The following is a 26,234-nucleotide window of genomic DNA, read 5'->3' as shown; positions in this document are numbered from 1 at the left end:
GGCTCCTTAAAAAGCTAAAAATAGAGTTACCATACAACCCAGCAATCCCACTCCTGGACATGCATCTGGAAAAGACAAAAAATAATTTGAAAAGATAGATATATCTCAATATTCACAGAAGCACTATTTAGAATAGCCGGGACATGAAAGCAAACTGAGTGTCCATCAACAGATGAATGGATAAAGAAGATGTCACATTTGTATATAGTGGAATATTATTCCTCTTGCCCTCAGTCTTTCTCAGCATCAGGGTCTTTTCCAGTGAGTCAGTTCTTCACATCAGGTAGCCAAAGTATTGGAGCTTCAGCTTCAGCACCAGTCCTTCCAATGAACGTTCAGGGTTGATTTCCCTTAAGACTGACTGGCTTGACCTCCTCGCCGTCCAAGGGACTCTCAAGAGTCTTCTCCAGCATCACAGTTCGAAAGCATCAATGTTTGGCACTCAGTCTTCTTTATAGTCCAACTCTCATATCCATACATGACTACTGGGAAAACCATAGCTTTGACTATATGAACCTATACTATATAGCAGAGGGAATTTATGGAAAAGAATCAGAAAACCTAAAATGGAAAAGAATCAGAAAAATACATTATATACATATTTTATATGTATGTATATGTATATATCTGAATCCCCTTGCTGTATACCTGAAACTAACAACATTGTAACCAACTATATTTCAATAAAAAACAAGAAGAGGAAGAAGAAGAAGAAGAAATTCAATACTGTAGACTTCATCACTCTATGGAGCACCCACCTGAGAGAAACTGTCCAGGGCTGGGTCTAAGGACTCCTGCTGGGGCACAAGGGGGAAAAGGGTACCCTGGCCCCTGCTCAGGCTGGGTGATGGGTGACCCAGCAGGGGAGTCACCTTCTCTGGGCTCAGTAACTCAGCTCTCAAGAGGGGCCAGAAGCCAGAGCAGCCTGACCTCAGTGGGCTGGTCAGCCTCTGTCTCCCCTACAGGAGTGCCCGGCCCCACAGTCAGGAGCCCTGGCCTGGAACATGCCTGGCATGTGCTAGCCTTGGGAGCTCATGAACTGTCTGGTGAATTAATTTTGAACAAAGTGTGGGTGAAAGTTTTTTAAATTAGAGGTTGTATCAGCATGATTAACAATCCATTGTGAAGGAAGACTCAGGTCATGCTCTCAAGAAGCTTCTGTCCACTGAGCACAAAGATGATAAGAAAGTGGCTCGGGGAAGAGTGGAGCTTCCCAGGTGAGGGCCCCAGGGACGACATTAAGGACAGGCAGGCACTGCGATGCCCTCGAAGGATGGGAACTGTTCTAACAAGCAGGGATGGGGCGATGGAGGTCCTCAAAACAGAAGGGTGAAGAGTCCTTCACTCACTGACTCATTCAAACTGCTGGTTGATGGTTCTTGAGCCCCTGCTGGGCACTGGGGGATCAGACATGATAAGGTGTGTCCCTGCCCTCAAGGAAACCACCACAGCAATTCCATCACTGCCTCAGTGGGGGCGCCAGCCAGTCTTCATCAAGGAGCCAGTTTCTCAGCCTAGACTGGGGATGACTTGGTTAGCAAGGGGTGAGGAGCACATGCCATGTGTAAAAGTGGGAGAGTCTGGGGCCCACTGGCAGAGGATTATTTTTCTGTAGGTAATGGGGAGCCATGGAAGGCTTTTGAGCAAGGGAGTCCACATTTTCAGCAAGGTCCTTTGGAAATAGCCCTGGGTGCCACAAAGAGGCCGGGCTAGAGGTAGAGAAGTAAGGGAAGGGAGGGACATAAAAGTCCACCTGGGGTATGGTGGGGCCAGGCTGAACAGGGAGGAGGGGCAGGTTGGAAGTGGCAGGGAAGGAGACAGGAAAAGTGGGTAAAGCACTTGAGGAAAAAGGCATGAGCTCCAAGCCCTCAGAGGACAGAAGTGAGGTGGAGGACATCACAACATTTCAAGCAGGAAGGACATCTTGGAGACTTAAGGGAGCCCCCACCCTATGCAAAACTCCTTCCTGCAATAGCTGCTCAGAGAACTTCAGTGAAGGGATGCTCCCCGCCTCCCCAACATTAGCCTGTCCTATGGCAGAACAGCTCCAGCAGTTATGGAAAAGGGCTTCTGGGGTCCTGTTTAAATAGAAAGTAGGTCAGTGGATGGATGAATGGATGGATAGATGGATGGATGGATGCAAGGAAAACACAAGCTCTGAGGCAGAGGGTGAAAAGAGCACATCTTGATATCCCCCATGCCAACCCTTGTAGCTCCAGTCCTGATCTTCCTGATCTTTCCTGCCCTCTCCTGCAGGAAGCCTGCCCTGATTTCCTACCCAGGCAGCTTTCCTCTCCATCTCCCTGGTTCCCCCAGCTCAGGCTCATTGGGTCATATGTCACTCTAGGGCTGTAGCCTGGGAGCTGCTGGGGCAGGGACAGAACTGAGGTTCATGTCCCCTGGTGTTCACATAGAACCCATCTCCAGGGGACCTCAGGATAGGAATGGTGGCAGGGAAGTAACCAGACTTGGTCCTCCGGTCCCCACCGCAGGCATCAGTGTGCATTGCAGGCAGCCCTGAGCACCTGCCCGATGGACTTCTTCCTGTCCTCAGTCTTAAAGCCCCTCCTCTGGGGGGCGGGTCACCTGCTTCAAGGCTTCAAGCAGGTCCCAGCTGGGATCTCAGGTAGAGGCGTCTACCATCACACTTTACAAAGCTGTAAAAGGGGCTAATGACCCCTTCCGCCGGCCCCCAGCTGACAGGAGGGGCAGAGGAATGCTGGCAGGGCTCAGCAGGTTCCACATGAAAGTGCACAGAAACCTGGGAGGAATTTTTATCCTCCTGGGGAGGTGGGGGAAGGGAGGAATGTCACCTGGAAACCATCCACCCTTTCCTCCCCTCTCAGGAATTCTAAGCCTTGAAAAATTAGGAAATCAAGACACCCCCCTACTAAAAACCAACCGTATCCTTTTTATAGACAGCCCACATTTGATGGCCCCTCTTTTAAAATAGTCCTCTCTTGAGGACATTTACCAGTGTGCTAAGCAGTGTTGCAAACTCTCCCCAATGCAATCCTCTGATTAACCCTATGATCCTGGTATTCTGATTTCCTCATTTTACAGATGCCAACACTGAGGCACAGAGAAGTAATTTCCCCAAGGTCCCACAGCAAGCAAGTAACAGGATGTGAGTCTGCACCCTTATCCTCTTTCCAAAAGGAGTCATTTCCTTCTGATCCTGGAGGGAGCTGGAAACCCAGCTGACAACAAGGGTGAGCAGAGAGGAAGCTGGATTCACAACTTGTCTGATTTCCTCCTGCAGCCCCGAACCCTAGGCTGGGAGAGGTGTCCTCATTTTTTAGAGGCAGAGCCCCAGGCCTCTCCTTCTCGGCCAGTTGAGAGGTCAGAAGGCAGATTACTCTTCCATCCACCTGGACTCCAATTAGGGGAGCGACACACACCCAGCAATCACATCACCAAAGGGAGTCATAGGGAGCCTAAGAGAGGATCCTGGATACAAATCTCGCCTCCACTGCTCACAGCTGTGTGGTCTTGATACATTCCTTCACCTTCCTCATCTGTGAAAGGGAGAAAGTTGAGTTCAGTTCAGTTCAGTCGCTCAGTCGTGTCCGACTCTTTGCAACCCCATGAATTGAAGCATGCCAGGCCTCTCTGTCCATCACCAACTCCCGGAGTCTACCCAAACCCATGTCCATCGAGTCGGTGATGCCATCCAACCATCTCATCCTCTGTCGTCCCCTTCTCCTGCTGCCCCCAATCCTTCCCAGCATTAGGGTCTTTTCCAATGAGTCAACTCTTCGCATGAGGTGGCCAAAGTATTGGAGTTTCAGCTTCAACATCAGTCCTTCCAATGAACACCCAGGATTGATCTCTTTTAGGATGGATTGATTGGATCTCCTTGCAGTCCAAGGGACTCTCAAAAGTCTTCTCCAACACCACAGCTCAAAAGCATCAATTCTGCGGCACTCAGCTTTCTTCACTGTCCAACTCTCACATCCATACATGACCACTGGAAAAACCATAGCCTTGACTAGACGGACTTTTTTTGGCAAAGTAATGTCTCTGCTTTTAAATATGCTATCTAGGTTGGTCATAACCTTCCTTCCAAGGAGTAAGCATCTTTTAATTTCATGGCTGCAATCACCATCAGCAGTGATTTTGGAGCCCAAAAAAATAAAGTCTGACACTGTTTCCACTGTTTCCCCATGTATTTCCCATGAAGTGATGGGACCAGATGCCATGATCTTAGTTTTCTGAACGTTGAGCTTTAAGCCAACTTTTTCACTCTCCTCTTTCACTTTCATCAAGAGGCTCTTTAGTTCTTCTTCGCTTTCTGCCATAAGGGTGGTGTCATCTGCATATCTGAGGTTATTGATATTTCTCCCGGCAATCTTGATTCCAGCTTGTGTTTCTTCCAGCCCAGCGTTTCTCATGATGTACTCTGCATATAAGTTAAATAAGCAGGGTGACAATATACAGCCTTGACGTACTCCTTTTCCTATTTGGAACCAGTCTGTTGTTCCATGTCCAGTTCTAACTGTTGCTTCCTGACCTGCATACAGGTTTCTCAAGAGACAGGTCAGATGGTCTGGTATTCCCATCTCTTTCAGAATTTTCCACAGTTTATTGTGATCCACACAGTCGAAGGCTTTGGCACAGTCAATAAAGCAGAAATAGATGTTTTTCTGGAACTCTCTTGCTTTTTCGATGATCCAGCGGATATTGGTAATTTGATCTCTGGTTCCTCTGCCTTTTCTAAAACCAGCTTGAACATCTGGAAGTTCACGGTTCACGTATTGCTGAAGCCTGGCTTGGAGAATTTTGAGCATTACTTTACTAGCATGTGAGATGAGTGTAATTGTGCGGTAGTTTGAGCATTCTTTGGCATTGCCTTTCTTTGCATTTCATCTGCTCAAATGTTTAGCCCTGTGCCTAAAATGTAGGAGGCTAAGCCTAGGTCAAGGTCAGCCAGCAGAAAAGCTGCAATATGCAGAAGAGGGAACTGGCCTGTACTGGGGGTGCTTTGTGCCCTACCTCCCAGGAGGGACCTAGTTACCACTGTAGTTCCTTCATGGGCAAACCCGTAGACCAGGGGTGGGTGGAGTGGGAGTTAGAGGAAAGCAACATGCACCAGCTAGGCACAGACCCCTAGCACCTTGAAGCCAGAAGAGAACCAAACCAACCAGCTGCTGCTGCTGCTAAGTCGCTTCAGTCGTGTCCAACTCCGTGGGACCCCATAGACGGCAGCCCACCAGGCTCCCCCATCCCTGGGATTCTCCAGGCAAGAACACTGGAGTGGGTTGCCATTTCCTTCTCCAGTGCATGAAAGGGAAAAGTGAAAGTGAAGTCGCTCAGTCGTGTCCGACTCTTAGCGACCCCATGGACTGTAGCCTACCAGGCTCCTCCATCCATGGGATTTTCCAGGCAAGAGTACTGGAGTGGGGTGCCATTGCCTTCTCCGAACCAACCAGCAGGCAGACTTTTTCCTTGGTGTCACTTTGGGTAAGTGCCTGCACCTGCCAGTGTGTCTCCCTCTGAAAAGTGAGGGTGTTCCCACTAGCCCAGAGGCTAGCACTGGGTGTTGATTGTCTCTCCTTTATCCATCCTCAGATGCCTGCAAAGGCAGCCTTGTCTCCTTAGTGGGGAGGGGAGAGGTCTGTGGGTGCCATTCCTTTGGGGAAACAAAGACAGCCTTCTCCTAGGAGAAGAGCAAGTGTTTGCCTCCAGCTCTTTGCTGTTAATCAGCCCTGGGGGAGATCAACGGAGGCCCTTCCCCTAAGGGTTCAGCCTGTGAGTGACTGAAAGTGGCCTCCAGCCTGGAGGGCTAAGTAGCTAGGGGGAGGGGGCGAGAAACAGGAGGCTTTCTCCGAGGGCCATGTGGCACAGGTTTATCTTCCCCTTGGGGTCTGAGTCCGTGGCCTGGTGGAAGAAGGGAATACAGCCTGACCTGACTCCCTTCCTCTGTCCTATCCCTCTGGGTCCCTCCAATCCTCTATTCTTAAACAAGGTCCTATCCCTCCAAGTGCCCACCCTGCTGTCTGGAATGGCCACACCTCCTAAATATCTTGAAATACACTCTTCCCCTCCTCCCCCTCTTCTTCCTTCTCTTGCCCATCCTCCTCTTCGAAGAAGCTTTCCAGGACCCAGTAGAGGACAGAGGACTGTTGTCTTCTCAGCTCTCCAGCTAGGATCCACCCCTCCCACCTGCTGCTTCCCCAGCAAAGATGCTGAGTCATGACTTGATGTTGAACTTGGTGATTGGCTGAGTTCTGGACCCTGTGAAAGCAGGGTTTAGAGTCACAAAAGCTGCAGTGAAGCAGGTAAACGAGCAGGCTCTGAAGTCGGACAGATCCAGGCTGGGCTGCCTGTCCCAGGGCTCTTGGGGATGAGCAAACTTGCCCTCTCTGTGCCTCAATTCTCTCACTGTGGAGCAGTACATGAGATCATGCATGAAAAGTTTTATAACAGTGCCTGGCACTACTATTGTGATGGCAATAGTTCCAATCGCAATATCTCAGGACCACATGAGCTCAGGAACAGTGACAGATTTTATTTTCTTGGGCTCCAAAATCACTGTCCACAGTGACTGCAGCCATGAAATTAAAAGATGCTTGCTCCTTGGAAGAAAGGCTATGACAAACCTAGACAGTGTGCTAAAAAGCAGAGACATCACTGCTGGCAAAGGCCTGTATAGTGAAAGCTATGGTTTTTCCAGTAGTCATGTATGGGTGTGAGAGCTGGACAATAAATAAAGAAGGCTAAGTGCTGAAGAATTGATGCTTTCAAACTGTGGTGCTGGAGAAGACTCTTGAGAGTCCCTTGGACTGCAAGGAGATCAAACCAGTCAATCCTAAAGGAAATCAGGCCTGAATATTCACTGGAAGGACTGATGCTGAATTTGAAGCTCCAATACTTTGGCCACCTGATGTGAAGAACCGACTTATTGGAAAATGCCCTGATGCTGGGAAAGATTGAAGGTAGGAGGCGAAGGGGACAGTAGAGGATGAGATGGTTGGATGGTTACACCGACTCAATGAGCATGAGTTTGAGCAAGCTCAGGGAGATAATGAAGGACAGGGAAGCCTGGAATGCTGCAGTCCATGGGGTTGCACAGAGTCAGACATGACTGAGCAACAACAACAAGGATCATAGGACCACAGAGGCTTAGGTCAGAAGGAGGCTTGGGCGCTCACTTCAGCAGCACATATAGTAATACAGATACGATACAAAGAAGATTAGCATGGCCCCTGTGCAAGGATTACATGCAAATTTGTGAAGCATTCCATATTTTTTCATTGAAAAAGACACATATACCCCAATGTTCATTGCAGCACTATTTACAATAGCTAGGACATGGAAGCAACCTAGATGTCCATCAACAGATAAATGGATAAAGAAGCTCTGGTACATATATACAATGGAATATTACTCAGCCATAAAAAGGAACACATTTGAGTCAGTTCTAATGAGGTGGATGAACTGAGAGCCTATTATACAGCGTGAAGTAAGTCAGAAAAAAAAAGCCAACTATCATATGCTAATGCTAATGCTATGCTATGCTAAGTCGCTTCAGTCGTGTCCAACTCTGTGCGACCCCATAGACGGCAGCTCACCAGGCTCTGCCGTCCCTAGGATTCTCCAGGCAAGAATACTGGAGTGGGTTGCCATTTCTTTCTCCAGTGCATGAAAGGGAAAAGTGAAAGTGAAGTCGCTCAGTCGTGTCCAACTCTTAGCGACCCCATGGACTGTAGCCTGCCAGGCTCCTCCGTCAATGGGATTTTCCAGGCAAGAGTACTGGAGTGGGGTGCCATTGCCTTCTCCGATCATATACTAATGCATAAATATGGAATTTAGAAAGATGGTACTGATGATCCTATTTGCAGGGCAGCAATGGAGAAGCAGACATAGAGAACAGACTTGTGGACACAGCAGGGGAAGGAGAGGGCAGGACGAATGGAGAGAACAGCATAGAAACATATACACTACCATATATAAAATAGCTAGCTAGTGGGAATTTGCTATATGACTCAGGGAACTCAAAGGGGAGTTCTGTGACAACCTAAAGGAGTGGGAGGTGGGAGGGAGGTTCAAGAGGGAGGAGACATATGTATATGTATTGCTGATGCATGTTGATGTATGGCAGAAACCAACAAAATATTGTAAAGCACTTATCCTTCAATTAAAAATAAATCAATTAAAAAAAAGAAGGAGCCTTGGAGGTCATGTGGGGCAATTCACCATCTGGGTCCCTTTCCCCAGCCTACCTTTCTGGAAGCATCAGACCTGCAGTCTGGAGATAGAACTCTTCTCTGTGATGGTCACACCCGTGGCACCTTCCCACGGGTACTTTGATGACAGGGGTGACCCAGGTGGATGAGTAAGCCTCTTCCTGTCCTGCTCCCTCTCCCAAAAGTTCCATCCCTGGCCCCAAGGAAGTGTTTGAACCAGGAGGATCACCCCCAACTCCATGCTGAGCCTGTCAGCTGGGGCTCAGGGCCTATAGAGGCCTCAGCCTCAGGACCCTCCTGCTCAAAGCTCATGATCTCTAGGACTCTGGGGCTGGGCAGAGTGGGCAAAGATAAAACCCAATACTGCCTCTTTCAGACCTAGCCCATGATGGGGCTGCAGGTCAAGACCTATGGGTACCTGGCTCTCTCCTTCCCAATCCTGGCCCAACCTGCAAGAACTGGGCTTGGGAAAAGCTTGTTCATGATCTGAGAGGTAGGCAGCATATGCAGAAGACAGTCTGAGCTCTAAGGAGGTGGAGGCATGGCAATGGGCAGTCTTCAGGGGGATAGGGAAGGAAAGGGGCAGAAGAGACACCCCCAGAGGGCTTCTGATGGAGCCCTCAGCCTGGATGAAGTTGGAGGCCTGTTGGTATCTGGCTGCTAGTGCAGTGTGGTGTTCAGGAAGCCTCCAGCCCTGCCCCTGGGAAAGGTCATGTCTGGTGGATCCTAGGCTTGGGGGTCAGGGACGGTCCTTGAGTCTGGCAAGCTCTCTGGACAGGGGTGGCCCAGCCCTAACCAGTCAGGTCACTCTTGGTCATCACCCCCCTTGGTGGGCTCCTTTGTTCTTTTCCTGAGGCATTCCTGCCCTGTGCCCCACTGACACGAGCCTGGGACATGCCAGGGGGGTTTAGCAGCTGCTTGGGCCAGGGGAAGGGGTAAAAGGGGACAGGCAGAGCTGGCAGGCTGCCCCCCAGTCTGTGCCCCAAAGCCCACTTGTAGATCTCATCCCACTTGCCAGATCCAGGCTCTTGCTTGTAGGCCTTTGAGGGGCTTTGGGCTCTGGAGGAGGCGTTGGGTCCCCGAGGGGGTGTCATAGAGGACAGGGAAGGGAGCTCCTCTGGTGGAAACACCTGGTGCAGCCCATCGGCTCTCCTTCCCCACTAGGCCTCACCCTCTTCTCTCCTCCCCTTCCAGGGCTGCTCCTCGATTTCTCTTCGGGAGCCCTGACAGATTCCTCCCCCATCTGGCCGGGCTCAGCTCTCCATCTTGCCCCAAGTGTCAGGTACCTGGAACTGTGGGCTTTGCCCCCATCCCTGGCTGCCCACTAAGGACCTCCAGGAAGTAAAGCAGAAATGTGCAGCTCTGCCAGGTGTGGAGCAACTGGGTACGTCCCTGGGCACCAGGCCTGGCAAACAACCTTCCACTGCTGCTGCTGGAAGCAAAGGAAACAACAAGCCAAGCTCCCTGCACCTGGTGCCCAGAGCCCAGGGATGATCCTCTGGGTGCCCAGAGCCCTCAGGAAAAGAAGAGTGAGGGGCCAATGGGAGCACAGCCCTAGGGGCAACAGGCATTCCTTCCCAACCATTGGACTGGACCAGGCTCTGCCACCAATCTGCCATCCTGGGAGACATGCCACCCACCAATGGAGCAAACGGACACTCACCCCAAGCCACTTCTTTGACTGCAGCCTGCAGGCAGGACAAGTTCATCTTATAGAGAGCCTCCTCCTTCCTGGCTTCTGCCTCTCCTTCCCCTGATCTTATCCCCAGGGGCAGAGACACCATCTCCTTTTTCCAATATTGCTCCCTTCACTCCTTCCTAGCCCTGCTTGTTCTACATTCCCCTCCTCCAAGAAGTCCACCATGGTTTTTCCCCTGCTCCAAGCTGTTGGCTGCTTAACTCCTCCCCCATCCCATCCTCAGCACAAGTACCCCTATGTACAAATGCTAGCTCACATGGAAGAGTTGGGAGGGTGCATTATTTTTGGTATTTATTGTTACTCAGGGGCTTCACTGGTAGCTCAGCTGGTAAAGATTCCACCTGCAACACAGGAGTCCCTGGTTTGATTCCTGAGTTGGGAAGATCCCCTGGAGAAGGGATAGGCTACCCACTCTAGTATTCATGGGCTTCCCTGGTGGCTCAGACTGTAAAGAATCTGCCTGCAGTGCGGGAGACCTAGGTTTGATCCCTGGGTTAGGAAGATCACCTGGAGGAGGACATGGCAACCCACTCCAGTACTCTTGCCTAGAAAATCCCATGGATGGAGGAGTCTGGTAGGCTACAGTCCATGGGGTCACTACGAGTCGGACACAACTGAACAACTTCACTTTCACTTTTCCCTTTCATGCACTGGAGAAGGAAATGGCAAGCCACTCCAGTATTCTTGCCTGGAGAATCCTAGGGACGGCGGAGCCTGGTGAGCTGCCGTCCATGGGATCGCACAGAGTCGGACACGACTGAAGCGACTTAGCAGCAGCAGCAGCCATTATTCTTGCCTGGAGAATCTCCATAGACAAAGGAGCCTGGCTGGCTACAGTCCATGGGATCACAAAGAGTCACAAAAACACAGCTGAGGGAATAAGCACAGCACACAGTGTTATTCCTTAGACGTTTTACAGTTTTCATAACACTTTCCCTGACAATTGACTCAAATCATCTTTAACATTACTAAGGTAGGCAGAAAGGGCTAAGTATCTACCTTTCTATAGAGGACACTGGGGCCCAGAGAAAGAGGAGATTTGACCAAGGTCACGGAACCTATTAGAGGACTCAACCCAGAACTCCTGACCTTCCATGACTCGGGGACGCCCGCGCGGACTGGCAGTGCTTGTTAGTCTGGGAGGGCCTCCTGGAGGAGGTGAACCGCGCGCTGCCTCAGGAGGGAAGGCAGAGACCCAGGTGGAGAAGCGGCGCGGGCCTCGGTCGGCTGGGCGGCGTGGGAACCGGCCAGGCTGGAGCGAGGGGAAGGGGCGCCGCGCTCACCGCAAGGTTCCGCCCCTCGGCGGGCGCAGACAAAGGGGTCGCTGTGCCCAGTCGCCCCCTCCCCTTGCTCGGCGCCCCTCGCCCGCCCCCTCTCCCCAAAGCTGCTTTCAATTTAAACGCCTCCAACCAGCGGGCGCTGCCCCGGGGGGCGCGACCGCAGCGCCGAGCGCCCCTGTAATTTCCGCGGGGAGCTGACCGGCTCAAACACGGCCCCGCGGTGCCCCGACCGCAGGCCCCGAGACCGGAGACGGCGCCCAGACGGCCTTGCCCGGGTCGTGGGAGCGCCGCTGGGGCGGCCTCCTCCGAGGGCCCAGCCCGGCCAGCCGCCTCCTCCACGCAGCCCAACGCCACCAGGAAGCCCGCGGGCCTTCCCCCATCGCTGCTGCCTCCAAGTCCCTGGTATCTCTAAAAACCCAACTCCCTCTGGGGGAGGAATCCGGGTCAGGAGTACCCATTCTGTAGGCGTACCCGCTTCAGACTAGAGGCTCCATGAGGGCAGGGGTTAGTTCTTTTCAGACTAGGGGCTTGTAAGGGAAGGTATTGGATCAGTGCTTCCCCTAGCAGACTGGGGAGACCTTGGATGGCAAGGGTGTGGGATCTCCCTAAAAGGGAGTCAGTGAAAGAATGTCTGTAAAGCATGGAAGCCTGGTGCTCAGACCTAGAGTAAATTTTTGTGCTTTGCTTGTTAGTTAATACTACTACTGGATCCAGTCTCCCCAAAGCTGGGGCTCCCGGAAAGCAGGCATGTCCCACCTTTCATCCCTTTCCCCCAGTCCACAAGTGCCTACCCAGAACAGTCAGGAAGGAGAGGACACTTCTCATGCTGCTCCCTCCCCAGGGACTTTCTTGGAAGATGAGTCTAAGTGACCTGAGCTGGAGCTCCTACTTGCCTGCTGAGGAAGTGGAAGGGAGGCTCCTGCCCCCAGGTTAAAGAGGAAGGGACCCCAGCCTCTGGGCTTCCAGGCAAGGACCCAGCATGGATTGTCTCAAAGGGGTAGGTGGGTAAGAGCCATGGACATGGGGAATCTATCTGCAGATCCTCACCTTAGCACAGATAAGGCAGAAAGGCCAGCTGGACACCAAGAAGGACTTTTGAGACCTGGCAGGGAGCTCCAGGGGCTTCTCCAGGTAGGGCTCTGTCTTGGGATGGTGGACACGCCTGCCAAAGCTCCCTTCTGGCCTGGAGTGTGTAGTCTGTTTCCTGCTCCCCTCTGCCTGGGAGCTCTGCCCACCCACCCTCCCTTCCGAGAACTCTGGAGGGGGCATTGTGAGTTAATACATATGAGTGAATTGTCTAAAGTGCCTGATGTCCTTGGATCACTGCTACTCTCAGTAGATGGGGCTCCACTGGAATTTTCCAGATCATGGTGTGTGTGTGTATGTGTGTTTGTGTGTGTGTGTGTGTGTGTGTGTGTGTGTGTGTGTGTGTGTGTGGTGTATGTTGAAGGAGCACAGCTGGGGGCCCTGCATGTCCTGAGTGCTCTGCTCCACCTTGTCCCCTCCCCCATGTCCCAAACATCCCTCTCTTTCCAGCCTGGCTTTTGTGGTGAAGCTAATCAGAAGTAATTATGGGGAAGGAGGGGTCCTTAGAGGGACCCCACAGAGACCACCTCATCCGCCCTGGCCCAGCCGTGGTGGCCCTGGCCCCCGGGGCCTAGGCCTCGCTCAGCTTCTCCTGGTGAGAGTGAAGCCACCAATGCCACCCCTGCCCACGGCTCCCCTCTCTCCCTGCCGACCCAAGCCCGCAGCCGCAGGTAAGCTCACACATCTGGGTTCCCCTCAGTCAGCCCCTAGTTTTTCCATCCTCATTTGTTCATCCCACATTTACTGGGTACCTTCTCTGAGCCAGGGCCCATGCTGGGCACTGAAGTGACTGGAACCTGCCCTGGGACATGGGTCAGTGTAGACACTGCAGAGGGGAAGGCAGAGGGTCCCCTCCAGAGGCACAGGCCATTTCAGGGAGGCCCTCCCTCACCACTGTCTTGCTGATGCTGAGGGGACTTGGGGGACAGAGACCTGTGAGGACTTCCTGACTCTGCACTCCTAACCTGGCAGGCCACCCAGTCCTGCCTCCCACCCAGTGTTGACAGATGTCAGGCCAGCCCAGCTCTGTCTTCCTGTCCTGCCCCTGCCCTCCTGTGGCAGCCTCTTCCATCCACTTCTGTTCTCCCTGCTTCTGTGCTCAGCGGTCCCTCAGCATGTGTGGAGACCCCCAGTCAGCACCTTACAGTCACCTCCCTGGGGTTAGAGCCTTAGACATCTTAGAGAACAGCTGTCCTCTCTCTTTCCCACATGCACGCAGAAACTGAGGCCAGGACGGGTGGCGGGGAGAGGGCAAGCAGTCAGCGCAGCAGAACTAAATCCTGGTCTTCTGACTCCTGGTCCAGTGCTCTTCCTGGGGAGTCCTTCTTGACCTGAACCTGAGGGCAGTTTGGGTCTGCTCCTTCCTCCATCCCTTTACCGTGCCCAGGAGAACTGAGGAGCAAAGAAGGTCTCCACCATCTTGCCTCCTGCCCTGCCCCAGTAGCCTGGGCCCGAAGATGGGTGGTGGGGTGGGAAGGACCAGAGTGCGGCTCAGTTGAGGGTCTCTAATTTGCTCCTGCCCCTTGATGTCCAGAAGAAAACAGGCTTTCTGTGCCCAAGAGACTTCCAAGCAGAAGTGGAGGTCAATGCCCCCCCACCCGCCCCGGAGGTGCCAAGGTGGTAATTAGGCTTGGGGGTGGGCCCTGAAAGGATGGGGGTGGGGCGGCCATTATCCCCGGGAGCTGAGCTGGGCAGAGGAGCTGTGTGGTCTGGGCAAATGGGTGGTTTGTAGGTGGTCTGGGGGATGAATGAGTGAGTGTTTGGGAGGGAAGTTGGTGGGGGGGAGCAGAGAGAGGGGAGGGAGCAGGCGGAGGGTAGAGCGAAGCTGGGTCGTCTCTCCCTGGACTCACTGGTCTGGACCCCCGCCCATGTTCTGAGGCATCACCAAGGAGAGTCCCATGAGGCACCTGGGTGTCTCAGGGATGCTTGCCCCAGGCCTGCAGCAGTGGGCCACCTGGGCCACCACATGGGGTGGGGGTGTTGAGGAGAGGATGGGGTTGGGGGAGGGGGCCTGGCAAGCTCTCTGCTGAGATCATGGCTCTAGGAAGCCACCATCTCCCCGTCTGGTCCCTCAGCTTCAGGGGGAGAGGGGAGGAGGCTGGCGGAGGTGGTTCAGTGCAGGGTCCCTGGCATGCGGTAGAGTGCTGGCCTACTGCCCCTGTCCCTACTCCTAGCCCTTGTCTGATCCCTCTCACTGTAAGGAACAATTCCTTCCTGGACTGAGAAGGGCCCTCTGATTGAATCCCTGTCTCAGCCTCATGGGAGCTGTGAATCCACGAGATGAGCTCTTCTTCTAACCCTCAGGATTGCCTGTCCACTGCTTCTCCACTCAGGCTGCACGGGGTAAACTATTAGTGACTTCACCGCCCTGAGCTTTGGTTTCCCTACTTGTGAAATATAAGTAATACAGTATTAACTCTGAGGATTAAAGAAGCCAGCCAGGGTCCACATTCTTAAAATGGCAGTTGTGGCAATGATTAATGCTCGACAGTGATAATGCCTTGTGTCCAGAGGGTAATCCTCTCAGGAATGGCTACCTGGAACCCAGGACCTGGCTATGACCCCTGGCATAGGGACCAGGACTGTGGCAGGCAGGCAGTGAGATGAGCAGGTCATGGGGAAGGGGTGGGGTTACTGGACTGTCCAGTGGCACCTGCTGGGGCCTGGGGCACATTCCTCCTCCCCCGCTCTCCCCACCTGCCAGCTGCCACCTGTGATGTCAGCGCCACTGCTCACCTGGCTTCTGCAGCAAGAGAGAGTACAGTGAGACTAGCAGACACAGCTGCTCCGAGGGAAGGAGTGCACCGAGGGAGCTGCCCCATCTGGATAGCCTGCTGGGGCACCTTAGCTGCCCGCCCTCCTACAGGAGCTAAGTGTCTCTCGCCCGGTTTCACCCTGTAACCCTCAGCACCCTGGGAGGACCCTCACGACAGGGCTGGATCTCCACTCTCAGACTGGTATCCCCCTGAGGCAGGGACTGGATCCTCACCGTCAGAACAAAGGATTCGTGAAGGGGAGCTTACCCAAAGACCCTGGCCCACAGGGACTGGACTGGGATTTGATGGACCTAGTCCCTCTCTGAGTTCAACAGTCTTACCGCACTCCCTATTCACATCCAAAATTCTCCACTGCTGGGAAAGTTTGCAGCAAAGCCAGAAAGAACTAGAAAATCTGGGAGACTGTCTGCTGCCCTGTGATCTGGAAGTGGCTGAGGTCAGGGGGAAGGTCAGGAGGAAGGACAGGGCCTGTGGAGAGACAGACTCTACATTAGGGTCATTCCCAAGTCAGTCTCCCTCCTCCTCTCCCTCCTCGAAGCCAGCCAGGCTAACCCCTCCTCTCCCCCTGTGCTCTGTCCCCACTGAGCTAGAGCTGGAAGGGACTCGTTGGCGTTTAGTGGTGGGGGTGCAGCCAAGGGGAAGAAGGAATCTTTATCTCCCAGGCCTACAATCACGCCAACATAGCAGCCTCTGGGGGCCACTCCTGGGTAGCTGAGACCTTGAGGATGGAAAAGCCCAGATTCGGAGCCAATGACACTTATACCTTCAGATGTCAGCACCCACTCTCCCAGGAGGAAAGAGAGCCCCTTTCCCACCATTCCCTACTCACTCCAAATATGGATCATCTGGGCTTGGGTGATGAAGGAGGAGGGGAGCTGCTCTTTCCGAGGAACTGGGAGGATTCCGAGGCACAGTGGGAAGTATCAGTTGGGAGTCATTTAGACAGAGAGAGGACAGAGCTTTGGAGAGAGGAGATGACTAGAAGACCATCTTGCCAACACCTCCCTTCCACACCAATCCTTGCTGAATACCTCTCAGAGAATGTCTCCTGTTTTCAGGTCTATCTCCATATACATGCTAGAGAAGGAAATGGCAAACCTACTCTAGCATTCTTGCCTGGAGAATTCCATGGGCAGAGGAGCCTGATGGGCTATACTCTATGGGGTTGCAAAGAGTCAGACGCCACTGAGCGACTAACACACACACAACACACACACCACGTGCATGCAATGCAGAAGTCTCCACATCCTCACCTCAAAAATCAAAACATGTTCATCAAAGGCCTACTGTGTTCCAGACCTCCTATGTGCTGAAGGGTGGTATTCTAAGCATGAATGAGCAACACTCCCCTCCCTCACTAGCTCACAGTCTAAGGGCTGTAACACACAAGGCAGATTCCAGTTCAAGACAGAATGAAATATAAGCTAGGCAGAGACGCCAAGAAATCTGGGTGTATAGACAGGGAAATTCATCCTGACAAAAGATCAAAGATAACCTTCCCAAGCATCCAAAGGGTAACGCAGAAAGTAATTCGGATCCAATACCCTGAAGTGCCTCTTCTGCCTAGAAGCCTTCTTTGAGTCCCCAGTCTAAATCTGTCCCACCCCCATTATAAGTTCTCCTTGAGTTCCTAAAGATACCCTGAACTTATCACAGTTTGTAAGGATATGTTTATTTATGGGATTATGCGATTAATTCTTCTCCCCCACAGCACCGTAAGTGCCAGGAACAAGCTTGTCTGTGAGCCAAGGTGGTGGGCCATGAAAGCATGCAGTATGACTAGGGTGAAACAAGCCACTAGATGTGGCTGGAGTTAAGGGGGTGAAGTGCATAGGGGAGGCCCAGACTGGCAGGGGAAATTGGCACCAGATCAGGGCAGGCTGTAAATGCCAGGCAACGTTGGGACTTTATCCTGCTGGCAGTGGGGAGCCATCAAAGGTTTTTGAGCATGAGAGTGGCATGTTCCAACCTGTGTTCTGAGATTCCAGGATCCCTTAGTACAGTGCGGAGGAGGGATGGGGGTTGGGGTGTGCCCCCCTGGAGCCAGGGGAACCAGACTTTGTTGCAATAATCTCAGGGACTCGTTTTAAAAGGTCTCAGTTTTGCATCTGGAGCAATCAAAGTGGAAAGAAAAGTGGGAAAGTTCGAATTACTAATACTACAGAAAGGATGGGGTTTGGTGACCAGTTGGATGATGAAAGGAGTGGACATTAAGGATGACTTGCAAATTCTAGTCATACTGCTTTGGAGATGGTGATGCCTTCAAGCTGGATAAGGCATACCCAAGGCAGCAGTTTTTGAGGAAGATGTGCTATATTTGAAAGATTGGAGGCAGGAGGAGAAGGGGATGACAGAGGATGAGATGGTTGGATGGCATCACCAACTCAAAGGACATGAGTTTGAGTAGGCTCCGGGAGTTGGTGATGGACAGGGAAGCCTGGCGTGCTGCAGTCCATGGGGTCGCAAATAGTTGGACACAACTGAGCGACTGAACTTAACTGAGCTATATTTGGACATACTCCTGATGTCCACTCTCCATTCTCCTACTATAGCCAAAACCAGTGTTCTCTTACCTCTCCACAAAGGCTTCGGGGTGGCATAGCTTCCCCCAGAGTGGTAATGCTCATAGACACCAGGGGGTGGTGTGGGGGTGGGCAGTGGGTGTTGGAGCTGGGCACCGGTCTTCCTCGCTTCCTGCCCTCACCTGGCACTGCCTTTTGACTGAACCTCTGACTTCCTGCTCCTCTTGGCATTCCTACCCCTCCAAGAGGAACTCCCCATGGAGGCTGGATAAGATGGGGAAGAGATGAGGAAGGAAAGATCTGAACTCTGAGGCAAGTTTAGCTCCTAGAGCTTTGCCCTCCTCACCCCTGCCCACTAGATATCCCTGTGCACACCTGGATTCTTGGAACTCTTAGCAGAATAGATAACAGAAGGGTCTGGGAAAAACATAGGGCTGTGGGGTGGCATTGGGTCCAGCCACGTGCAGAGTATTAAGAGGGAGTGTGGGCCCCAGACATAGACCCTGAACAATAAACTCGAGGTGGAATTTGCAGTCCTCTGTGGAGGGCTCAGGACTCAGTTCTCAGACCCTGGAAGCAGGAGCCCAGACCTCAGGCCATCCCAGTATGCCCCAGGGTGAGCCCTGGACAGAGAGCAAATGCCTGGCTGGCAAGACCCCTCAATGAAAAGAGATGCATTCTGCATCACCCACACCTAGACCTCACAGCTTTCCAAACCGCATTCCCTGGAATCCTCCCTAGGTGTTCCCATCAGATGGGTGGGAGGGAAAGGGGACTTCACCCTCTACTCCAACCAGAAACTCTCCACTTTGTTTGATTTATGTACTAGGCATCTGCCTGAGACTCCTGCCTGGGGGATGTGGGAGGGGAGGGGCGGAAATGTAGGTTGCTAGTAAAACATACAAGTACATAATCCCACATTTTTAATTACTGACCTTGTAATTCTATACATTGGAGAAACTCAGTCTTAGAGCCCACTTTCCCTGACTCGAACAGCTGAGCTGACCCTCTTAGAGCTTCGGATGTCTGCACGGCATGAATATATGGATTTCTGGACTCTTGGTCCAGTGCTCAGAGCTTCAAGGTACTTTCCAGGAGAGGGCACAGCATCATGGGAGGTTGGCCCGCCCCGCGGAGAGCCTTGCGGGGGAGGTGGCATCATCTGTCACAGAAGACCTGGCTCTCAGCTGTGTCGCCCTAGGACCAAAGGGGCCTGAGGCCAGCGGGGTGGAGGTGGAGGACCCCCCCGCCAGCGCCCAGACGCCCACTCAGTCGGCGCGCCCAGCCTCCCGCCCAACCGCCGCTCCAGCATCCCGCCCCTCTGCCCCTCGTGGTTGGCGACCACCCGGCAGCTGGCGGCAGCGAAGGGGTGCGGCCAAGAAAGGGTTAATCCGTGGAGCCTTTCATCAGCAGCTTGGCGGGCTCCCAAGGCCCACAGGCTGGGTACCTGGGCGCCTACCTCCGTCGGTGGGGCGGAGACGTGACCACAGGGCAGCCCTGCCGTCTGCATTCCTCCCGCGTGAGTGCGTGAGTGACAGCCGCCGCCGCGCCTGAGCCCCTCGCCGGCCGCCCCGCCCTCCTGCCTCGCGCCAGGCAGAGGTGGGGGCGGGCCCCAGGGGAGGGGTGGGGAGGGGAGGACACCCCCTCCCTGCTGCGACCCCCCCACCCCACCCCCACCCGCACACACACCGCGCCCCCTCTTCTCTCCTCTTGCTGTGACCAGTGCTCTGGAGTGAGTCCCAGAGTCGGGGAGAGACCAAGAAAACCCTGCTGGGGACACAGCAGAGGAGCAGGGCGCACCCTGTGCCACGAGGTCAGGATTCAGGGATGGAGAGATGACCTGGGCTTCCTGGAGGAAGGGTCAGGACAGGACAGGCACAGCCAAGTCCTAGGCCCGGGTCCCTGGGATTTCTACCTTTGTTCCCTGTATCCATCTCCTGCTCCAGCTCTCCACAGAGGTTTCAACCCTCCTATTACACACTGACGGCATGGGCCAGCCTCAGTTCCTCTTCCCTGAACTCAGGGCTCTTGCCTTTGATCTCCTCTTGGGGCCTGTTGGTGGAAACAGGAAGTTGCCTTTGGCTTGAAGCAAACTCAGACAGGGTGTAAACAGGCAAGGACCCCACCTGCAGGCTTCCCCAAGGTGGAGACCAAGTGTCACAGTGAGGTGCGTCTTTGCTCTGGTACAGAGGCGGAAATGCACTCCCTTCACCCTAGGCCTGGGGTTCTCCACGAAGGCCAAATGGACTAGAGAGGGGCTTCGTAGATGGGTCCTCGTCTTCAGGAAGAGCCTCTCCCTGAAGTGGGCCCAGCACCCCTCCTCCAGACTAGAGCACAAGGCACCACTCCTGGAGAGGAACTCCCCCCAGTGGCATCTAGGTTGCCCAGAAAAAGGAGCTGTGCAGCTCCCCAAATGCCTTCGTAGCCCCAGGGTCATCAGACCCAGGAGACTAGCAGAGACTCCTGAGAACTTTCCATATCCCTCTTCAAATTGGCACTTCACGCACAGTTTGAAGTGCAAGCTTAGCCCTTGTCTCCAGCCTCTCTCTCTGTTTGGCTTCCAAGGGCCCTGGGCTTATGTGCAGAGGAGAGGGAGGGAGGGGTTTGGCGGGAAGAGGCATGTGGAGGGGAGGTGGGTCAGGGCAGGAGCAGGTGGGGGCCAGCCCCTGAGCACCCCTCCTCCAGGACCATGGAAGTACTACTCTGCCCACTGGTCGTCCTCCCCGCTCCAGGACTCTCAGCCATCTTCTTTACATCTTGGCTTCTTTCCGTTCTGTCTCAGGGAGGCCAGTTGCTGCTGAGCAGGTAGAAGTTGGTCTGATATCTAGATTTTCAGAAGTCTTCTCGGCCTTTGGAATCATGCCAGGATGGCCTTCTCCCCCTTCTCTGTCCGCAGTTAATTATGTAATTAATGCCTGGGGAGTGGGGTTGAGGCCACTTTCAGGGGAGGAGCAACTGACTCCCTGACTTGGGAAAGAGAGAGTGAAAGTGTTAGTCCAACTCTGTGCGACCCCACCAAATATAGCCCATCAGGCTTCTCTGTCCATGCAAGAATACTGGAGTGGGTAGCCATTCCCTTCTCCTGGGGATCTTCCCGACCCAGGAATCAAACCTGGGTCTCCCACGTTGCAGGCAGATTCTTTACCATCTGAGCCACAAGGGAATCCCCCTACCCAGCTTGGGGCAGAGGGCTTATTCCTGACCTCAAGAAAACAGCAGTCTCTGTCTGAACAGGAGATGGAGTAAGGGGTGGGGGGGGGAAGATATCCAGGAGATCTTGCTTTGCACTGCCACAACTCCGCCCTAGGGCCAATGACTCCATCTCAGTTCTCCCATCTCTGAAATGGGATAATAACTCCAGAAACCACACACAGTGGGTGTTCTGAAGGTTCCTCTCTTAATTAGAGATGGGTGCTGGGTGGTCGGTGCCCTGGGAGAGCAGGCCAGCTTGGCTGCTGTGATCACACCCCAAGCCCATGGTCCTCAGCATGAATGAGATGAATCACTAAGTAACCCACTGCCTGCCCCAGTGGCCCCCCAAGTCAGGGTATCCTTCCAACACCCCAGGCACTACCTTGAAAAGAAAGCTGAGCAACGCACAAATAATAATAAGGCATAAGGCAAAATCAGGTAAGGACAAAATAAAGTCAAACGAGAAATCAGGCAGCTGATCTCAGAAGAACCAACTCTCTGCCTGGTTGTCGGGGCTGGTGCTTAGGTAGCGTGACCAGCTGTCCCAGTCTGCCCAAGACTGTTCTGGCTTCAGCACAGAAAGACCACATCCCTGGAGACCTCTTAGTTTGGGAAAAACTGGGACAACTGGTCACCCTTTTTCAGGGGGCTTTGGAGGTTGGAGAGATCACAGATGTCTGATTCCCTTTACTCCTCCTGGTTTTCTTTAGGTATCCATGTAGCAATGGAAAAATGCTGGAAGCCTGAGAAGCTTCCACCCCAAAACTATATGACATCACAATGGAAAGCAGTCTTCCCCAATGCTGCAGTCTAGGACCCCTCTCCCCAGTCATCTCTCTTCCAGGAGAATTCTCATCCAGGGACTGTGATCCTGGGCCCTTTCACATACTTCAGGCAACAGCAGAACCCTGGTGCTCCCTGGCAACCAGGGAGAATCTTTGAGGAGACAAGCCCCAGGTTGCCATCTGGTGGTAATTCCCCAGGGAAGAGATTTGCCCAGGTGACCTCTAGGTCAGGCTCCTTTAAATAGCCCCAAATTGCCTTTGACACAGGCAACCTAGGGTCACTGCTGGGGGAGGAAGACCCAAGACTTTGAAGGCCACACCCCTAATGGTACTACCTTGAAACTACTAGGGGCAAGCCTTCCAGCTGTGCAACAGTCATACACAGGCATTCCTGAGGGGTAGCTGCAGCAGCCGTCTCTGGGAGGGGCAGGGAAGGGGTGAAGGAAGTGGGGGCAGGCCCTCCCTCCTTTATACACGCCTAGCTGTTTTCTTTTAGGAAACACCAGACCCTGCCTCCCCACCCCCACCCCCTCCACACACATGAATCTTTGTTGATCTCAAAGCATAACCATCACTCTGTAAGATGCTAAGGGCCAAGGGAAACCTGGTGGAAATCTTGGAGAATGCTGCTCCCCAGGCCCCACCCAGCTGTGCATCTACACACACACACACACACACACACACACACAGGGCATACAGGTGCCTGGGCCCTGTTTGGAGCATGCCATCGCCCATGGAAGCAGGTTAAGGGGGTGGTGGGCAGGCAGCCTGGCCTTGGGCCTCTCACTCAGAGCCAGGCCCCCCAGGCTGGCCAGGGAGCTGTCAAACCCCCCACTACAGAGACAAATGGAGCCGTCAGAGAAAATAGCTTCTAATGGGGAGCAGGAGCCAGCCTGGGCTGGGGGTGGGGGGAAGACTCTGCTGGCCAGATGTGAATTCTTCACTAATCACACCAAATTGGCCCAATTTGTTCACTGACACGTGGGGGACTGGCTTCATCTTTCTCCCACTGAGCAGTCTCCCTCCCTCCCGCATGGAAGTGCTTTTGCTATAGGGATGAGGCTGGCCAGCTGACAGCAGGCTCGGGGAGGGAAGGGGACGAGGCCAGATTTACACACACCCCTCCCTGTGGGAGCCCAGAAGTTGGCTTGGGCCAGCCTCCCCTCCATCTCTGCCAATCCACGAGGCCCTGGGTGCTGAGGAGTTTGGGGACCCTGGGGAAGGGGGCGAGCAAGAGAAGGGGGTTAAGGCATCTGCTCCCTGGGAAACAGGTATCATAGGCAGGAACTAGGGGATTGGAGATATTCTTGGGAAAAGCAGGGAGGGGTCTGGGGGAGGTCTAGGGGATCACTTCAAACAAGATGATGTCACTTCTTGGAGGCAGTAACATTTCCCAGGTCCCATTAGGGCCACAAACTCTGAGCATGGTGGTGAGGGGAGGCAAAGGAGAGCCCTTGGCCCCTCTCTCCAGCCCTGAGGAAAACTGACCCCTTAAATGCGTCTGCCAAAAACCATGTCCTGAAGGTGGGACTAGCAGGAGGGCTGCCAGTGAGACTCTGGGAAGAACTTCCTCACTTTCCACTTCACTTGGGCCTCTCTCTCTCCAATGCAGACCGAGAGGTGGTAATGAGATGGGCATCTACGGGGGTTTGTGGGCTTCAGGAGATAGGATAGGGGCGATAATGAGATGGGCATCTATGGGGGTTTGGGGGTTCTAGGAGGTGGGATGGGGCAATGATGAGGGGTCAGCCAGGGCAAGGACATAAATGGAGGCCCCAGCCTCTGGAGCTCTCTCTTCTCTGCCCTACACCAGGAAAGGGAACTATGCATGTAGTTCTGGGTGCTGTAGCCCACCATCTAGAGTCCATTCTCCCCCTGATATCACCCCACCCACACCCAAAAGGCACTGGGGCCTAGGAGTTTCAGTGGGTCCAGGCTAGGAAAGATGGGAGTGAAGGGGAAAGCCTGTGTAGACCTGGACAGCAGGTTCAGCGCTGCTTGGGCAGGGAATTCTGACATTCTGGGGTCTAGTTAGGAAATTGTGCCAAGTCTTCCCCTTGGTTTCATGGAGTCCTCACTCTTGGGAAGGGGGATCCAGCTAGAAGAGGGCCAGAACAGGGCTAGTAACCTTGAGGCCTAAGGCAGGGGCCTCCCATGCCCAACCCAAGAGTAGTACAGCTGCCGACCCATGCTTCCTGCCTGAGGGCTGGGGTGAAGGTGAAGGGCATCCAGGCACCCCAGCCCGGCTAGCTCTGGGGAAGAGGACAGCTCCCATTCCCAGGCCCCTTTCCTTCCTTTTGCTCTGGCCCCCTCTGGGCTAAGCAATTGCAGCCCCTGGGCATGGCCCTTAAGAACTTTCTTAGGTCACCTTTCACCCCAAATCCCAAGGTTTCCAAGGCCCAATCCTGTTGTAATCAGTGCTACCCCCTTGAGGGGAATTCCACTCAGGAAACCAGGGGGGTGGGGCCAGCCCTGAGGGGGAGATGGGCCACCAGGTTCTTGGAAGGCAGGGAGGTCACCTGGTATGATAACCTGTGGGACCAGGTGTGGCCTGCTCCTGCAGGAAGGAACAAGACAGAGTTGAAAGAAGGAGGCTTAGGAGATAGACAAAGATGGCAGCCAAACACTGTCAGTGAAGTCAGGGGGCATCCTGGGGACAAAAGAGCACAGGACTGAACGGAGTCCACCCTGCTCCATCAGCAACTTAATTTTATTTATCAATAATTCCTACTCCTCCCTCCCTCACCTGCCTCCTTAGTTGTTCCCAGCTAAGTGGAGCGCCCCCTCCTGGCGGTGTTGTCAACCTGATTTCCAGAGAGCAGAGCCCAAACCGGAAGGGAGGAATACAGGAAAGTCCCTTGGTTTCTTTTAGAAACACTCTCTACCTTCTGTTTTCTCACTCACGCAGTTCCTATTTGACTTATGGGCTTATCTTCCCTCAGAACAAGAGCTCTTGCTCCTACCCAAAGAGTCACCCTGACCCAGGGATGAATTCTAGTTCTGCTCCTTATTTGCTCTGTGACCATGATCTATTATTACATAACTTTGAGCTATTATGTAACCCCCTTAGAGACTCAGCTTTCTCATCTGTGAAGTTGGAAACCTACCACAGAGGATTCTGTAAGGACTGTTGGAGATCACAGAAGCCTTTGGCTTCATGGTACCCGGCACACAGAGCTACTGGGTAAGTATCCTTGGATGCATGGATGGATGGGCAGATGGATAGACTTGAAGAGCTCTCTCTGTTTATGTCTTTTGCTTGATTTCCTTACAGATTCTTGGGCACCATCTGGATTTCCAACGGGGATTAAGCTCTTGTGTCCCAGGGTCCTCAGCAGTAAAATGGGTGGTAATGAGCCTCCCTGCCTCCTGGGGTTATTGTGAGGCTTGCTGTGTGAGTCCAGGTAAAGACCTTCCAGCAGTACTTGGTACTTAGCAGGAGTTCAGTCAGTGTTGGTCCACTAAAGGCTATCTTGTCTCTTCCCCAACACAGAGTAGGGCCTTCCCTTCAGCGCATACCACTCTGTCTTTAAACAGCTAAGGAATAAGATGCCCCAGGACTCTTCTTCTTCCCTTTATCTTCTTGTTTCCCTCACCCAGTCCCACTCCTTCCACCTTGGAGATCAGAAAATCCTTTCTTCATTAAACGCCTTCTCTCAGAAACACTCTCCCCAAGACTAAAAAAACTCCAGACAAATTCCACTTCCTCAGTGCCCTCTCTGCCCCACCCAGGACCCAGTTTGGGCCACCTGCCCTTCCCTCCCTGCCTGTCTCCAGGACGGATCCTTCCCATGCCCCTGCCCTGCTCTCAACCCATGACCTCCCTCTGAACCCTCCTCCCTGTTGCCCCTCTGCCTGGCACCTGGGCCTCCATCTCCCTGTGGCGGGTGGTGGTTGTGTGTAGACTGAATCTGCGGCAGGGCTTGGGAGGAGCAAGGGGTGCCAGAACCAGCCCGGGCCGGTGGCTCAGGCCTCCTCTTGCTGAAACCTGCAACCTCCCAGCCCCTGTGGACACACACTCATCCCCTTCCGCCGCCCCCAGGAAGTGAGCTCCAAACACCTTTGCCTAGAAACCAACACTCCCACCTACCAGATCCTGTCCTGGGATGGTTCTGCCAGCTTGTCACCTCAGGTGGGGCCTGTGCTCTTTTCCTGGGCTCTGGCCCTCTCTAGACAGTCCTTCCTCACCGTCACTGACTTGCCCCCATTCTGAAGTGGGCCCTATCGCAAATGACAGAGAGGAAATATGGTGGTTATGGGCACACAGTATTTCTCAAAGTTCCCTGTGGGGGATCCATAAGAGCAGGGTCCCCCGGCCAGTGGGAAGGCCATTCAGAGCAACTCATTCATAAATACTTTGATTTCTGGCCTCTGGTTTACTTGTAATAGACCTGTACATATGAACATCCACATTTTACTCTATATTATGTCCTAGTTCGCTTTAATATAAAAAGCGTGCTCTTGGGAATTCCTTGGCAGTCCAGTGGTTAGGACTCCACACTCTCACTGCTGAGGATCTGGGGTTCCATCCCTGGTTGAAGAACTAAAATTCCACAAGCTGTGTGGCCAATAAAGAGTAAAAAAATAAAAAGGATGCTCTAAAATATATAGTTGAATTATTTTTTCTCCAAAAATCTTTAGGTCAAATAGACATATCAGAAAGACATGCAATGTCTGGGTATCCCCTGGCACAGCCCATGTAGT

At 53.3% G+C, this 26,234-nt stretch overlaps 3 long non-coding RNA genes and 1 other non-coding gene across 4 annotated transcripts; 3 read left to right on the top strand and 1 right to left on the bottom strand.

The window, feature by feature from the left end:
- Window positions 1–7,146: 7,146 nt before the first annotated feature.
- Window positions 7,147–7,253, top strand: LOC145543894 (U6 spliceosomal RNA). The gene has a single exon (XR_014081139.1). It is a non-coding gene; the product is annotated as a U6 spliceosomal RNA (small nuclear RNA).
- Window positions 7,254–12,478: 5,225 nt separating this feature from the next.
- LOC145542862 (uncharacterized) lies at window positions 12,479–16,679 on the top strand. Its single transcript, XR_014080197.1, has 3 exons — window positions 12,479–12,538; window positions 12,705–12,925; window positions 14,959–16,679. It is a non-coding gene; the product is annotated as an uncharacterized LOC145542862 (long non-coding RNA).
- A 1,782-nt stretch (window positions 16,680–18,461) lies between these two features.
- LOC145542863 (uncharacterized) lies at window positions 18,462–22,048 on the bottom strand. The gene is made up of 2 exons (XR_014080198.1): window positions 19,469–22,048; window positions 18,462–18,715 (listed from the first exon to the last, which is right to left on the bottom strand). It is a non-coding gene; the product is annotated as an uncharacterized LOC145542863 (long non-coding RNA).
- A 2,595-nt stretch (window positions 22,049–24,643) lies between these two features.
- Window positions 24,644–24,888, top strand: LOC145542864 (uncharacterized). Its single transcript, XR_014080199.1, has 2 exons — window positions 24,644–24,714; window positions 24,805–24,888. It is a non-coding gene; the product is annotated as an uncharacterized LOC145542864 (long non-coding RNA).
- The last annotated feature ends 1,346 nt before the right edge of the window (window positions 24,889–26,234 follow it).

Source organism: Giraffa tippelskirchi, chromosome 3 (genome assembly GCF_054371585.1).
Source record: "Giraffa tippelskirchi isolate mGirTip1 chromosome 3, T2T-mGirTip1v1.2.pri, whole genome shotgun sequence".
Taxonomy (NCBI): Eukaryota; Metazoa; Chordata; class Mammalia; order Artiodactyla; family Giraffidae; genus Giraffa; species Giraffa tippelskirchi.
The sequence above is the reverse complement of the archived record's forward strand: the minus strand, read 5'-3'. Positions and strand labels throughout refer to the sequence as shown.